We start from the raw sequence: 15272 nt of genomic DNA on the forward strand, positions 1-15272 counted from the left end.
ACCTTTAAAGTGCAGTTGCAGAAGGTGCTTCTCCAGCTGTATAAAGAGAACAAAAGCAAAACTTTGTCTCAGTCTCTCTCTGGAAAAGTCATTCCTGGAAAAGGAAGTGTAAAAGAGGTGTTTCCTGCCTCCTGGAAGACAAGTCCTTATAGGATGGCACGGACATGCAAAAGCTCAGTAATGTGGGCTACTCGGGAGCTCAGTAGAGGCCAGAGAGGGGAAAAGAGCAGGAAATTGGTTCTGACAACAAAGTGTGACTCCTTGTTTAAGGGCACTGTAGTTCATGGCAGACAAGAGGCCTGTATCCTCCCTTCTCACAGGCATGGAGATGCTGCCAGGAGAAAAACTGAGGCACTCTTCCAGCTCCACACTGGAGGTTTGATGGGTACAGAGTGAGCTGGAGGAAGCTGCTGTGAGACTGAAAAGCCTAAAACCATACCTTTGCTTGGGTGGAGGCCAGGGGGCTCACTGGCCTGTATATTGCAGTGAGGCTAGGTAAACAAAACCTTCCAGGGCCTAAGGATGGCTTGCTCTGGGTGTAACTCTTTTGTTAAGATCGAAGGCAAGGGACAGCATACTTTCCTCCATGGCCTCTGGTCATACTGGCACTGAAGCAGGCCGTACAGTTACGGAGTGGTCCCCTTCTCTCTTTCCTTCTGGTTCACAGGCTGGTTTTGAACACTTGACGGTGCATTTCCTTCCCTTCTTGAGTGTCATTATCTAGTGAAGGAAAAACATCACTTCCTAGAACTGATCCCCTTGCCACTAAGATTTGCACTGAATGCTGTTGTCTACAGCTCTAGAACTATGGGTGAAAGAAGATTTGTTAAGCAGGGACTGACTTTATCTACGGTTAAAATTTAGAGGGGGGCACTGCCAGCCTATGCAGTCAAATTCCCACGCGCACATCTCCACTGACTTAATGGAGCTACTCAAATACATGCTTTCTATGTAAAAGGCTGAAGCTTTTGTAGTAATGAGCCCAGTGTAAGAGTCCTTATTCAGGCAAAAGCTGCATTTAGTTTTATGAGGACTGATCGAGTAAAGAACTTAAACAGTCAAATTTTGATCTTAAATAATTGTTTAATAAACTAGAGTACTGCAACTGATGTGAAAAGGCATTTGGCTGGCCACAGGGAAATTTTGGGAATGGATCATTTTAACTTACATCTCAAGGGCTAAGTTGGTGAAGTTTACATCCTGGTTGGTCCATTTCACACCAGTGAAGATTTGTCCATCAGTACCTAAACTGAGGTTAGATAAAATCACATTGCATCCTTTTATTTGGCTTTCTTTGCATTTGATAGGGTTCTATGTCTACTAGGCTTCACTTCTGTTTTGTGATGAATTTTTTCTTCCATGTTCCATGCACTGGGGATGTTACTAGCATGAACATTTATCGTGGGAGATGAAGTGCAGAATTTTTAAAGCATGGGCTTTGTGCACATTGAACTTTTACATTCTGCATAACTATCCATCCAATCACATTGCTCGCACAGAAACCCTGACTTGTGCAGGCCAGTCTATGCCTGTAAAAGTTGTCTGGCAATGCACATGTAATGCACACTGAAATACTTCTGCAGCAGTCCTGGTTTGGGCTAATTTTTAAGAGATAGACAATTGCACAGAGGAAGGTTGAAATGTTAACACAAGAATACATTCATGCTGCGTGACACTATAAAGTATACCTCTGGGGAATCTGAGAAAGGAAGAAACTTAATATAAAATTAAAATTGCTACCTTACATAAGCTTCCAGTATTTTAGTTGGTGACTCTACATATTTTCTTTGCTCTTCAAACTATAGGTTAGATCCATGGTTGGGAAAATCAGCTTATTTCTGGCAAAGTCAAGGCATTTTTACCACCTAAGTATTTGGCTGCATGTATATTTTACATCCAAAATGTAGTAATTTTGCTAACAGTGAGCTTCACGGCACCTTGTTTTATATAGATAACTGCAGATGTAATTTTGCTTATATTTATTGTTAAGCATTTGTGAGAAATAACAAGGCTATGCTTGTGGCAATGGGCTCTCTTCTTAAAATAACAGCAGTCATTTGGCAACTAACCCTCATGAGAGATGGCTTTTAAATCACCCGTCTTAAACATGAGGTATGTTACATTAAGAAACGTTACCCATAACTGCTTAAATCGTGGCTTGCTCATATCTGAGCTTCAATATATTTATATATTATTTAAAGGACTTAGAAGCATCTTATTCATGATTGCAGCCAGTTTGAAGCCTATGTTTATGTTGAAAGACGGAGAGGACAAGAGCCAGCTCTTTTGCCCCCAGCAGGCACTGGGACAGGCCTGCAACGTTCTTTGTCGGGAAGGCAGTAACTTCCCAGATTCACTGCTTCACATGGCACAGATAAGCGCTTCAAAGCTTCCCCACTGCAGGGCACAGTGGAGGACGTAGGGGTTGTTAAACCTTAGCCAGTGCTTTTGTTTCCCTCCAGGTGGAACAACTGAGCAGCAACTACCTGTTACCTGTTTTTCTGTAAATACAAGGATGGGAAGAAAAGTAAGTGTGGCAGTTGGCAGTAAACAGCATGATGCAGTCACTTGTACTTGCTGGGCTGCAAACCAGGCTGAAGTGACTAACTCTCATGTTAGGAAATGCAAATTGAAGCTAGGATGCTTAGTGAGAGCTTATGTTGCTATAAAATAATAACAATGCAATTATTTCTTACTAAAAGTCAGGAAGCTCCTTCCAGGAAGATGTTATGAAAGCTGTCACCATCTTCTGACTCAGATATTGCAAATCAAGAGAGAGAGTAAAGCAAGTCAGAGCAAATGCTTGAAATGCAGATTAACCTTCAGTGTGTACCCCAAGATACAATAGTGAGGAATCTTGAAGCTATGGTTGTGCTACAAAACTGTCAAGTAATAGAAAAGAGATGGGCAAAGCTCTTTGAAATGTAATTTTCTGAATAGAAGTATTACTAATCTGCTATCTTTCCTGCTTCCTGAACTTAGTCCAAACTAGGTCATCTAGGACTAAAAAGAGCTTGGATTTCCAGATGGAGCTATCTCAACAGCTAACTGCAAAAGGTGTATTAAACTGTGGCTTGCTTTATTGCTGAAATCTGTCTTAGACCTCTTCAGTTTAAACCAAGGCATTTCTTGATGTGCTTGACTAAGCCCACAGTCTTCTGTAGTATCCTGATGTTAAGAGCCATCAATCTTGCAGGCTCAACAATAGTTTTGCCTTGTAGAAGTTACAAGTCCAAAGAAACAACTTCCTCCTCAGTAAGAACACAGCGTGTTTTCCTATTTTCAGTTCCACCCCTTCATTCCACTACATAATGTCTTTTCCATGAACAGCAATTTATATGTTCTCTCACCTCTCAGTATCTGGAGTAGCTACAGTCCCTTTGCGGCTCAGTAGCTCTTCCCTTGCACGCAGCCTTGGACCCTAGCGTGGGCTGCTTGTTCATACTTGCAAAAGGACGCTGTAGTGAAGGAAAAGGTTGAAGAAGACTAGCCTTTGGAAAAGAAGAAAGGATCAAGTCTAATCTGAAAGTGTATGTCATGGGAACTGGCAGGCTTAAAAGTGTATTGTTTATATGAAAGTGTATTGGGCATAACTGGCAGGCTTTTAGTAGCAGGTGGCTGCAAGGGAGGAGGCCATGAACTCCTCTGTGCCAGTCACAGCTGCTTTCAGCCAGCTTTGAGAGCAGCACATGGCACCTCTGCTCAAACATATTTAAGAAAGAGCAGCAGCCTCTAGGGCAGGAGACACTGGAGGAGCTGTGAGGAGATCTGTGAGGAGATGTAGGAGGAAGAAGTGAGGGAAACACATGGAAGGGAGAGACACAATCTTGGAAGGAGGCACTCCATGGCAGAGTAGGGATGCCCCTGGAGGGACTGTGGCCCGTGGAGGACCCACTGTGAAGCAGAGGAACAGTAAGAGGCAAGGAGCAGTGGAGGAAAATGAGTAGGAAGCAAGGAACAGCAGAAAGAAACCATTACACATGGACCCCAACTTTCCACATTGCCCAGTGCCTCGCAGAAGGAATTGGGAGGGACTGAGCATTACACCTATTGACAGCAAGCGATGTTGAGACTCGGAAGGGAGTAGCAGAGGTGCTTAACTGGAACTGAGCTTGGGGAGGGAGGAGAAAGTGTCTTTCTCTAAGTGTTTAATTGTTTATGTCCTTTTTTCCCCCTCAGTATCTGAATCAGTAGTTGAAATTTTTTGTTAATTTAATAAATTAAATTAAGCAGAATTCCCTGACTGAGACTGCCTTGCCTGCAAAGACCTGTTACACCTTCCACAGGACACAAAAGCCAACGTAATGTTTGCTGTGGGTGTAAGACCTGGGAGCTACAAATGTCTCTGAGAAATCTATAGGAGCTGCATGTGCTCATCCACTCTGAAAACTCAAGCCACCCAAATATAAGTATAGTCAGTGTTATTCTTAGAAACTATTCCCAACAAGGCTATTGACTTTGTGTTTGTACAGCCTAGCCATCGGATCTAACCATGCCCCCTTCCCTTGTCATCCTTCTTGTACCATTTGTCAGCGCTTGTCTCTCAGTGACCTGACACCACTGTCATGCAAGCACGAGAATGCAAAAGCGGAGAAATGCTGTCCAGTGGTGCACAAAGATGCTTTCCCACCATCCTACAGGTATTCTAACAGAGCAAACTAAATTAAATGCTTCATTTGCTTCTCATGAACAGCTGTATATTAGCTGCTTTATTGGAAAATGTTGACCAAGTGCTTTAACAGTTGGCACAGATACCGATTTCCAGAATTCTGATGATATTGAAAAAACCCACACTTTCCTTAGAGGAACCTGGTTTAAAGAGACACCAGTAGCAGGGCAGTTTTCAGCTCTTTGGTATTGATGTGGCGCTGTTTCCACTGACGTCAGGTCACAAATTCTTTTGAAAACCCTATGCAGTATACCCCACTCTCTTTCGAACTCTTTACTATGTGGGATGAGCCCTAACACTCTGCTGATAGTAAACTAAATGTACTCTTTCTCCCTGTGTTCTGAGTAAACATGCTGAAATTATTTATTTTACAATTTTAAATTATGATCCAGTAAATGTTTGGAAATGTGTAAAGATGGAAAGCTCTAGTATGTGGTGAAAAACACACAGCTGCATTTATACATTAAAGACCCAATTTTTACTTCAGTTTTACAACCAGATTAAGGTACTAACAGAGTGAATCTGTTTAAGTCAGTGAAGTTATGTGGCAGCTACACTGGGGAAACCAAGATCATAACCTGGAGCTTTTTCCTTTTGTCCAGCCCTGAGCCCCTCTGTGAGATGGTGACTGAGGGAAGGAGCTTGGGTCACTGCCAAAATGAACGTGTCAGTTTTATGTCACTTCCGTGTAGAAGGGTCTGCGTTATTAATTTGAATATTTACTGCTATCTATGAGACTCCAGTGCATAGTATTATTTCAGATCACAATCAGTCTGAGCTCTCTTGAGTTTGCTTTCAGGTGTTTGTATTTCTATGCCACTTGAAGAAATACAATGGTGGTAGCCTGAGCATTGAAATACAAGTCAGGAAACTTGAAGATACAGTTCCCTCAGTAACCATGTATCACCCAGATTGCTCATAATAAGGCAAAGCAGTAACAGCATGAACGATACCATCAACCACTTCACTGCAGAAGAGCAATGGCAGTGCATTATGTCTGTAAAGGGAACCGTAGTTTAGAGTTGCCTGCCTTTTGTGCATTACTTATTTTCATTCACAGAGCATTTTATGCATTGAAAATGCACCGCTACAGTTTCATGGATTGCACTGCAGTGTTTTTAAGTGCTCCTGCCATGCACCAAGCGAAAAAATTGAAAGGGGTTGCGTGATGGGTGATGTTTCTAGGGGAGGAGCCCATTGGGGAGGACAAGGAACTGTGACACCCTCAGCCATTTGAGAATTTACTAATTGCTAAGATCAGTAACAGGCTATTTCTCAGGTAGCTACAACACCATCATTTAGGGATTTTGTGTTTGGAGCAAGTCAAGTTGGGCACTGTGAACCTTTAAAAATAAATTGAGATTTTTTTTTAAAAGTTGGTGAATGTTGTCAGTTTCTCCAAGAACTGACACAACTTACTTATGGATAAGTATCAAAGTGTTAGCTTTCACAGTTCCTTGCCTTTTCCTTACTGTAGGTGACATGGAGGACAAATTCTGGTCCTGCTGAAGGTGGTTATTATTGACTGATTCCTGCCAGGCCACCACTCTTGGTGCGCTCTGTAGCTGGACAGCTTGTATGTGTACAACGGGCACAAGGTGTCCGTGCCCGGCTTGGACCGGCTCAGCTCCCAAGATGCGGGGAGCGGAGCAGGCATGGAGCTGAGGGCCGGGGGAGCACAGTGACCTCGCAGGTACTCGGTGCCCGGGTTTCCCCTCTTTCTGCCCACGGTCCTCAGGAAGGGCCGGCCGGGGGGCAGGCGTGGGAGCCAGACGCGAGGGGCTGGGATGCTTCTCACGCACCTGGGAGCGCGGAGTTTCGCAAAAAGCAAGGCAGCTAGCCCACGCCACCCGTGTCCCGCCGTGAGGGGGGGCCGGGGCGGATATACACAGCCCCGCAGTTTGTTTTTGGCTGCAATGTGCACGCCCACATGCAAATCGCCGCGTCCCCGCCCCCTCCCTCCCCCCCAAAGCAGCAGCCACTGCGGGGGGGAAGGAAAAAAAAGCGGAGGGGGGGGAGAAAAGGAGAGAAGAGAAAGAAGAAAGAAGAAGGGAAAGAGAAAAAAGAAAAGGCGAAAAGGAGAGAGGACACCGGAGGAAGGGGGAAGGCGAAAAGCCGGCTCCTGGGCGGCCCCGGCCGTGGAAGGGGCGGGCGCCCCCGCCGCGGGCCGCTCCGCGCCGCCCTATAAGAGGCGCTGCGAGGCGCGGGCGCCTGGCAGCGGCAGCGGGGCCGGCGCCGGGGTCGCGAGTGGGACTGGGACCGGGACCGGGAGTGGAGCGGGCAGCGCAGCGCAGCGTGGAGCGAAGGCAGCGGCGCGGCGCGGCGCGGCTCGGCTCCCCGCGGGACCGACGGCGGCTGCCGGCCGGGGAGGTAGGCGGCGGCGGCGGCGGCGGCGGCGGGAGGACGCGCCGCGGGCGGCTGTCGCGGGAGGCGTCCCTGCTCTTCCCGGAGCGGGCGGCATAAAGAGTGGGGAAAAAAGCCAATAAGTGTGTGTTCTGTTTTTTGTTTTCCGGCGTAGTGTCGCTCGCTGTGCCCAGCGTGTCAGGAGCGTGGCTCGGAGGATGGCTTGCGGGGTGGCGGGGGATCGGGAAGGGGCTGATAGTGGGGCTCTTCTTGTGTGTGCTTATTTTTTTTTTATAATTACTTTATTTTAGCTTATCCTGAGCGAGGCGACTCTGGCTTGGCAGCGCTCGCGTAGGGTGGCTCACCTTACCGCCGCCTCTTCCAGCCCTGGTGGGTGCTAGAAGATAACGGGAGGGTTTTCATCCCCTTCACTCCTACGTGAATCCTGTGAAGTCGTGAGGAGAGAGGGGAGGAGAGGGCCTTGGCATGAGGGGGAGTGTTAAAATAAAAGATCGATCCGGCCGCTTTTGTGATGGGCAGGAGGTTCAGTTGCATGCAACAAATCTTGCTTCTGCGTGCCAGAGTGTTGTTAAGTCTGGACTGCTACATTACAATCTATCATCAGCCTGTTAGAAAATACTGCTGCTTCGTTCTGGAGGTGCACGACTGCCCAGATGCTTAAAATGTATCAGGAAAGATACTCCAATTCTAAATTAAAAGTTCATATTAAATAGTATTTTTGCCTGTTTTAAACATAAACCAGGAGTGCCACCTCCCCGCCCCCCTCCTCCCCCCTTTCCCCCAGCTGTTGGCCTTGGAAATTTTAAGGTTGTGCAAATAACTTACTTGGAAGATCAAAGTTCATCTTTAATGTGTTGGAATAGACCTTACTGAAGCCAGACAGATGTAAACATGTGCTTATATACTTGTAAACATGTGCTAAATTGAAGCCTAAAGAGGGGTTGGACTTTCTTGAAAATTGTTGATGTGGATTAACACATTAAAATTCAGTTTGGAGCTGCCTTTGAAAATCAGTTGGTGCTTGTACTGCAGAGAACAGCCATGTCTTGGGGATGTTCCATTAACAACAGATGGCCAAGCTTGCTGTCGAAAGGCTTTTGTAACGGAGCAGTCTCACTCAGTTTTGAAAGGGGGTCATGGTAGTAAGCACTAAGTGCAAATGCTTTTTGTGCTTGGGCCTTGTGGCACACTTGTCTCCCTAACAAGTCGGAATGGTAATGGGTGCTGAGACTTTCCTGTAACAGATTGGTGCTGATTCTGTGATGCCCCTACAGGCTATTAAGCTAAATGGGTACTACCTGGGACTCTGCAGGGTGTTACTGATGTAACAGATACAAATGCTGTTGGTGGGTCTTCACAATTCATTGTGCAAATTTGGATTTTAATTTATGTAAGAGTGGTGTGATACAGTCTGTATCTGGTATGGTCTGGACAAGTAAGGGCAGGAGTCTGATGCCTTTACTCATGACATGGAGTGCCTTGTTTCTCATGTAATCATAATTTGGTAGGGCTGATTATGGTAAGAATTAGAAGTTGACTGTTAACAAAGTGTGGATAAAAGTTTGCTAGTGTGGAACACAAGCTGTGTGGTGGAATTTAAGTTGAACTTTTAAGGTTGAGAATGCCTAGCTTTTAAAAAATAATAAAAATTGATGCTTTTTTTATGCTCACTGTAGGTGTTCCAAGGAGATACCTGCTGGCCTCTGGGTTGCAAGAGATCACAATTGCTGTCATCTGGGGTTAGAGTGTAATAATCAAGCAGCTAGCCCCAACCATTCACAATAACTTTCCCCTGATAAGTTGCTGATGAAGTACACTTAGCCATATGATATTTATGTGAAACAAACACCTCGGGTGCAGCTATGTGTAAGATTTTGGCATTTGCAGAAGTCATGGTAATCTTTTAGATACCAATTCCAAATTTCCTCTGAATACAGCTGTATAGCAGTGCAAGCAGGTATGTTGAAAGTTTCTTAATGGTCTCTTCACCCAGTGAGATTGAGGCATGTTTATAAATCAGTTTGCCACAGGCAGCTGCTGACAAACCTTTTTTGTAATGCTAAATTTGTTTTCAAAAACAAGTATAGCTCAATGCTATTGGTGTGAGCAGAGACTTGGTCCGGCACCAAATTCGACATCTACCATCATGGTGTAGATAAGAGTGGCTCCTGGTGAAATGCTGCTGAAGATGAAATGCCATGAGTTTAAAAAAAAGGTCAGTAAAATTATTTTGGCCTTTGTTCTAGGAGCAGCCTTTTCTCTAGCATTCCTTAGGCTGAACTTCCCCCTGGCTGTGAGGGTAAAACAGTCTGCTGTGATTCAGGAATAAGCCTCAGTGACTTGAGGAGAGCAGCTGTGGACCTTCTGTGCAGATTCTGGGCTGGAACATTCTCATGTGTTAATCAAGTGTAATATACACAATTCAGAAAGCAAGTCTTCCCTTGCCTTCATCTCTGCAAGCCTGTTGCCTCACCAGTGAGTTCACCTGGCAGAGTTAGACCCACGAAGACAGAGCAGGAGGAGGATTGGTATGGAACTCATCCATCTGTGGCCAGATGTGATCAGATCAGTGCTGCTCGTGTTTATCACATGCGTTGCACCATGCAGGCATAATATTTCTTAGGGTGTGGCTTCTTCAGAACTTTAATCCAGAGTAATTGAAGGTTGCTAGTGAGGTAGTAATGGACCTGCTTCATTTTCCCCTGAGCGCCTGTTCTCTTTTCTCTCCCTCTCCATTTCATCCTCCATGCTGGCATTGGAGTTCACCAATGCAGGGGTGAGTAATTGAGAACAAACTCTTTTTGCTTGGTGATTTTTTTTTAGCATTCGATGTTCAGAGTCTTCTCATGGCTTTGTGAGCACTGGTGCCAGCACACAGATGATGAGAGGAGTGGAGCAGAAAGGGAACCAGACTACCACTTTGTTTAAGTAACCTTGGAGCAAGCACCCTTGGTGTTTATATAGGTCTCCTGGGCTGGGCAACACACCAAATCCTGAAATAAGTCCAGAGGCCATGGCTGACCAAACAGCAGCGTGTTTCTGTTAGGCTGGTTATTCTTGATGACCTCTGCTGTGAGAGGGGCTAGAGTCAGGACCTACTGTTTAGTAAAACATTTTATACATATGACATATTTTACATGTTCATCTGAGGCAGCTAGGGACTCTACCCACTATCTCCAGGTCTGACATGGTAGAAATTCATGCTCTCTTGAGATTGTCTTGTATTTATGCTGTCTGAGGATTTTAATCCTGAATGCTTGAAAGTTTTCTGTGTAGTAAATGAGCATGCATATCTGCGGTTACTGATATTAACAGTATAGGTTAAAAAGACCATGGTAGGACTCCATTTGTAGTGTTCAAAGGATGATCACCACAAGAAAGTTAAAATATTTCATATTCTGTAGCTACATGTCTTGTATTTCTATTGTTTGTGCAAAAGTCATACAGAGCAACACAGAAGAATTACCATGATTTGAACCACTGACTGGAGTACCCTGTTCTCTATTTTTTTTTTGGTCTGTTTCTTTAAAATAGGTGGCAGCAAAGCTAGTCCTGTCTTTTTTAGCGTTTGTCATTGGAGGAAAAAGCATGTGAGCTTGCCTCAAGGACTGAGAGCGAGACAGAGTAGGCTGGAAAACTGTTGATGCAGCTTTCCTGACACAACACGCTAACACTTTAGGAAAAATGGGAGCATTCAGATCTTTATTCATTGGGTTATTAGTGAAAAAGCTTGATCATAGATTGTAAGAATGCACATCAGTTTGAAGGGCATAAATATCCACATACAAGCTGACCTTTTTCCTCTTCTGATATTTTCTGGAGGAGTGTTGCTTAGCAGAGCTCTATTTAATGCAATGAGATTGGTTTGTGCTATGCTAACTTTGTTAGGGAACAATTGGTATTAGACAGAAAAAGGAGAGCAAAAGAGCCATTCCAAGACTGTTCTGGTTTGGACTAGATGGCAAGGTCATTCTCTGGGAAAGAACAAACAAAGTCAGAGCCTCTGACCACACAGTTCAGAGATTGTCCTGGAGGTCTGGTTTCCTTTTTAGCAAATAGCCAGCAGGGCTGTGTGGAAGATAGAGGTGGCCAAAACTTTGTTACCACCCTGCTTGCTTGGGTCCCTGAAACAATCTGCAGTTTTACTAGCCCGTTTCCAAGTGAATGGTTGTTAACAGGAGCAGGCAAGCAAACCGTGCAACTAATATTCATTAGTGTTCTTGGTCTTTATCTTAGTAAAAGCCAAAATTAAGCCATGTGGAAAGTCTCAGAGATGCAGTGGTGGTGTAGGTGACAAGAGCAGGACTAGGGACCAGGAGAGCCTGGTTCCCTGCACCTGTGCCCATCTTCTTGTGATGACTTGTCCCTGTTTCTTCTTATCTGCTTTCACCATCGTTATAACAATGACACGATAAAAGTTTATACTCTTCATGACAGAAGTGAAAGTGTGTTTTTTCTCACCTACAGCAGGTAACATATCTTTTTAAAGACTGTAGGCTGTTGCTAGTGTCAGCAACCTGGGTTTAAGTCCCAGGTTTTCAGACATAGTGTCTGCTTTTCCAGGTGAATTTTTGTGCCTTCAGAAGAAACAAGCAAATTATCATACATGTTCTTTTGTCTGAGAGCTGTATTCATGGGGAATATATTGATATTCTGGGCATCTGTTGATGGCTTTTTTCCTCTTCCCCATATTGTAATTATGCTCCTATAACAAGAGTTGGGCTATGGCTGCTGATAAAAGCGAAATTAGGACCAAATTTGAATGCATTAAAAAACCCCCAAAACTCTCTTCATCCAAACAATAAAGCATCATCAACCTTTTCTGAGCGCAGATGCATGAACATTTCATTCTGATAAAAGTACAGGAGTCAAAGTTCAAAATCTCCTCCTCCCTTAAGTGAAATGTTCCTGTTTATTAAACTAAATTGATCCTGCATTTGTGTTTTTTTCTACCAATGGACATTGTGCTTTTTATGCAATTTCTTTGTTTTAAAACATTTTAGATATTTTAATTTTTCTTTACCCTATTAAATCAGAGTAGCAATTCTTACTGCTTTGTTTCCCACCTCTCTCAAACCTATATTTAAATATTCATCCTAAAGTAAGCAACAGGAGTTTTTCTACTGTCTTTGGAGAGATCTGGATTTGCTTCCTTCTAGCAAACTGGTGCCATCACCTGTACACCATCTGTTTTCAGATTTCTTCAGATTTTATTTTTCCCAGGTTATTTTTTTTGTTCTCCTGATTGCCCTGTCTTCCAGAGCTTCATTCCCAGTTCTTGTGACATGCTTTTAATATTCCACACCACTACATCTGTCTTCCCAATTGTGTTTATATATAAAACCAGAAATAACTGCAGCCAACTGGATTGTCTGTGGGAGTATGCTTTGACTCCAGTGGAACTTTCTCAGCACCATTAAGGATATCCTAAGCTCAACAAAAATGTATGCTTTGGATCCTATAGCCATTAAAAACTTGCAAAACTTTCATTTACATTTCTCTCTGGCAAGGTTATTGCTTTTCCTTTTGGCATTTCATGCCACTTCTGCACTCACCTGAAGTGTTTTCTGTTCTGAATCATTTGGTTGAAATTGAGTAGACAGCAGCTCGTCACCTCTGTGCTTGGTCCCATGAAACTCTTGGAGCAAACTAAAGGTGCTCTGTCCTGAATACTTCTGCATCATGAGATGTAGCTTAGGACATGAACAAATTCTGTAATCCTTCTTTCTTACGTCTGTCTGTGCATGATGTTAAAATAGGCATATGTTAGCGTGCTTTGCATGTCTGTTAACTGTCATGCTGACCCGAAGGATTGAAGCTTCAGCAGCAGGGGTAGGGGTTGTACAGCTGGAGCGAAAGCATATAAAGTGTGTGGAACAACTGTTTCCTCTGTGGATCAGGCAAAACGGGGAGGATTGGCACGCGCTTTCTGGCAGTGCTCCCAGCTAGCTGCTCTGTGCCACACCTGCCACAACAGGCACGCGGGCTTCCTTCTTATCATGTGTGCCAATTATTTTCGTATTCTTCTATGAATAACTTCAGAGATAAGTGGTTATTGAACTCTGTATCAGTTGCCAAGATTGATCAGAAATTCATTCCTCTTCATAGCTGACACACTACTTTCAAAAGTACTTGGACATCTGTTTGTCACTTTAGTGAATTACTAGCTTCCAAATCCGTATAGTTAGATGGTAGCCATGTGGGAGCCAAGGTCTTGTTGGGGCCCTGTTTGTTGTAGGCTTTAAAGAATCAAACTCTGCTCAAGCTGACAATGGCTGCTAAATACTGCCTTTGCCAGTTTATTGCTTTTTTTCAACCATGTCATTTCCTTTCATTGTGCTAGAGGCTTTTTCTTGGCCGATGTTTTTCTGCATAGTTCAGGGATATTTTTGTTTCATCTGCTGTTACTTATACCTATGCCACAGATATCAGTCCAGTTCTGTAGATATCAAGCTTAACAGACAGCTGCTTCTTTATGCCAGTGAAACTCAAAGGCACCACTGGGATGTTTTCTGCAGTATAAGCCATGTTTGTTGTGCTCTGTTACTGAACACATGCGTTTGTTTATGGCATGGTGGTCCCAAATGGCAAAGATGAAGAGGAAAATAACAGTAAAGTTTCTTTTGATGTTACAGGGCAGGCATACGTCTCAAACTGCAGTTTAATCTTGTACTGGGCACAGTTTGTGTCCTTGTCTTCTCCCAAGATGAAGAGCAAGTTACAAAAATAAGATGTAGGAGAAGACATTCCTTTCCAAAAAAATCCATATGAACACAATGGCAACACTGCAAGATTTGGTAATTTTGCTCAACAGAAGACACAAGTACGCCAGTGATGCTCCAGCCACTCTGCAGGAGGATTGTGGACCACCTACCAGCATTACACTTTGTTAAAGCAGATATATGGCTGCTTTGTCTAAAGTGATTTAATGACCAGGATGTGTTGTGGAAGGGGTGGTGGTCAAAAATGTTTCTGTCTTAACACCCTCTGAGCTTGTGGATTTCTTTTCGTAAAAGTGGATGAAGCTGGTGACTTTCCTGGGGGAGACCTGTCTTCTCCCCTTCAAGGTTGCTGCCAAGCAGAAAAGTACCTTTTGCAATGTGAAGTGCTTCACCCTAGTTGCAAAGATAATGTCCTTAAACAGGATGCGTCATCAGCTGGAAAAAGTGACTGAGGCTGTGTAACACAGCTTTTTGCAGACTGTGTATTGACGATACTATAGTTGCTCAGAGATCAAAGCTTAATGGCATGAATTGAGCTCAAATGTCGCAATTATTATTTTAGCAGGATGTTCTATTATTTCTAGATGCCACTAGAGAAGAGCTCATTCTCTGAGAGCCAAAAAACAAATAATCTGCTAATATGGACTATGGATTTTTGGACATTGGCCGTGATAAAGCAAATTGGCTTTTGTGTTTGCTTTTGCCAGAGAATGGAATAGATTTTGGCTTTTTTTTGTATGGGGAAAGTAGGGGATGTTCAGTGTAATGTTGAAAGTTGAAATGCTTCACATATTTCACAACCTTCCAGTGGAAGCTGTTTTTTTGTAAAATAGATGACTGCATTTCATCTTGAGTGTTATACTTGACATTTAAGCAATTCCTCTTGCCTAAGTGCATGCCACAGTCTCTTGCATGTGCTTTTCTTCGGGTTAGACCAGCTGTGCTGCATGCAGGCTTGATACCTTGCATTGTATTGGAGCTGTGCTTGTCACCAATGAGCCTTTTGAGCATGCTAGAAGTAATGAGAACCAGTTGTTGTGGTCATTCTGGTAGGCAGACGTTGCTCCCCTGTGACCTGGGACAGGTTTTCAAAACAGCTTGGCATGTTGTGTCACAAGAACACCCACCATTTCTGAAAATGTGGCTTTGTGTAAATGTCTAAGGAGGCACTGAGGACTTTGGAAAATGTAGTCCAATTTGTATTATGGTGTACTCTGTAAGCTAGTGCTTGACTCTTTGGGAAACTGTCCCCTATGGTTTATTTCTGATTGGTAGCGATGAGCCCACCTGTGGCCCAGAAATACATCTTAGGAGTTTGGCTTTGACAGAAGAGGGGAGACACATACTCTGAAGAGTTCAGGGCCAAGGATTTCAGTGCTCATTATGTTAATTCTGGGCCAGGTCCTTCAAAATGGTCATCTGCTCAGCTGTTCATAGTGGAACATTCGGAAAGGCTCAGCACATAATATACTGACTTTTGAAAAATCCATTTGCTCAGTCCTAGTGCCATGGCTAAA

At 43.8% G+C, this 15272-nt stretch overlaps 1 protein-coding gene across 3 annotated transcripts in view; it reads left to right on the top strand.

Annotated features, from left to right (window-relative positions):
- Positions 1-6745: 6745 nt before the first annotated feature.
- The window catches only part of ABCA1 (ATP binding cassette subfamily A member 1), a 97446-nt gene continuing 88919 nt past the window's right edge, over positions 6746-15272 (top strand). For 2 of the 3 annotated variants that reach the window (XM_072859895.1, XM_072859897.1), the window contains exon 1: positions 6746-7039. The gene's annotated coding sequence lies outside the window, so the exon portion shown is untranslated. Of the gene's footprint in view, positions 7040-7323; positions 7403-15272 lie in introns of all 3 variants that reach the window. The other variant, XM_072859896.1, reaches the window with a different exon arrangement.

The sequence above is a fragment of the Ciconia boyciana genome, chromosome 4, assembly GCF_034638445.1.
Source record: "Ciconia boyciana chromosome 4, ASM3463844v1, whole genome shotgun sequence".
Taxonomy (NCBI): Eukaryota; Metazoa; Chordata; class Aves; order Ciconiiformes; family Ciconiidae; genus Ciconia; species Ciconia boyciana.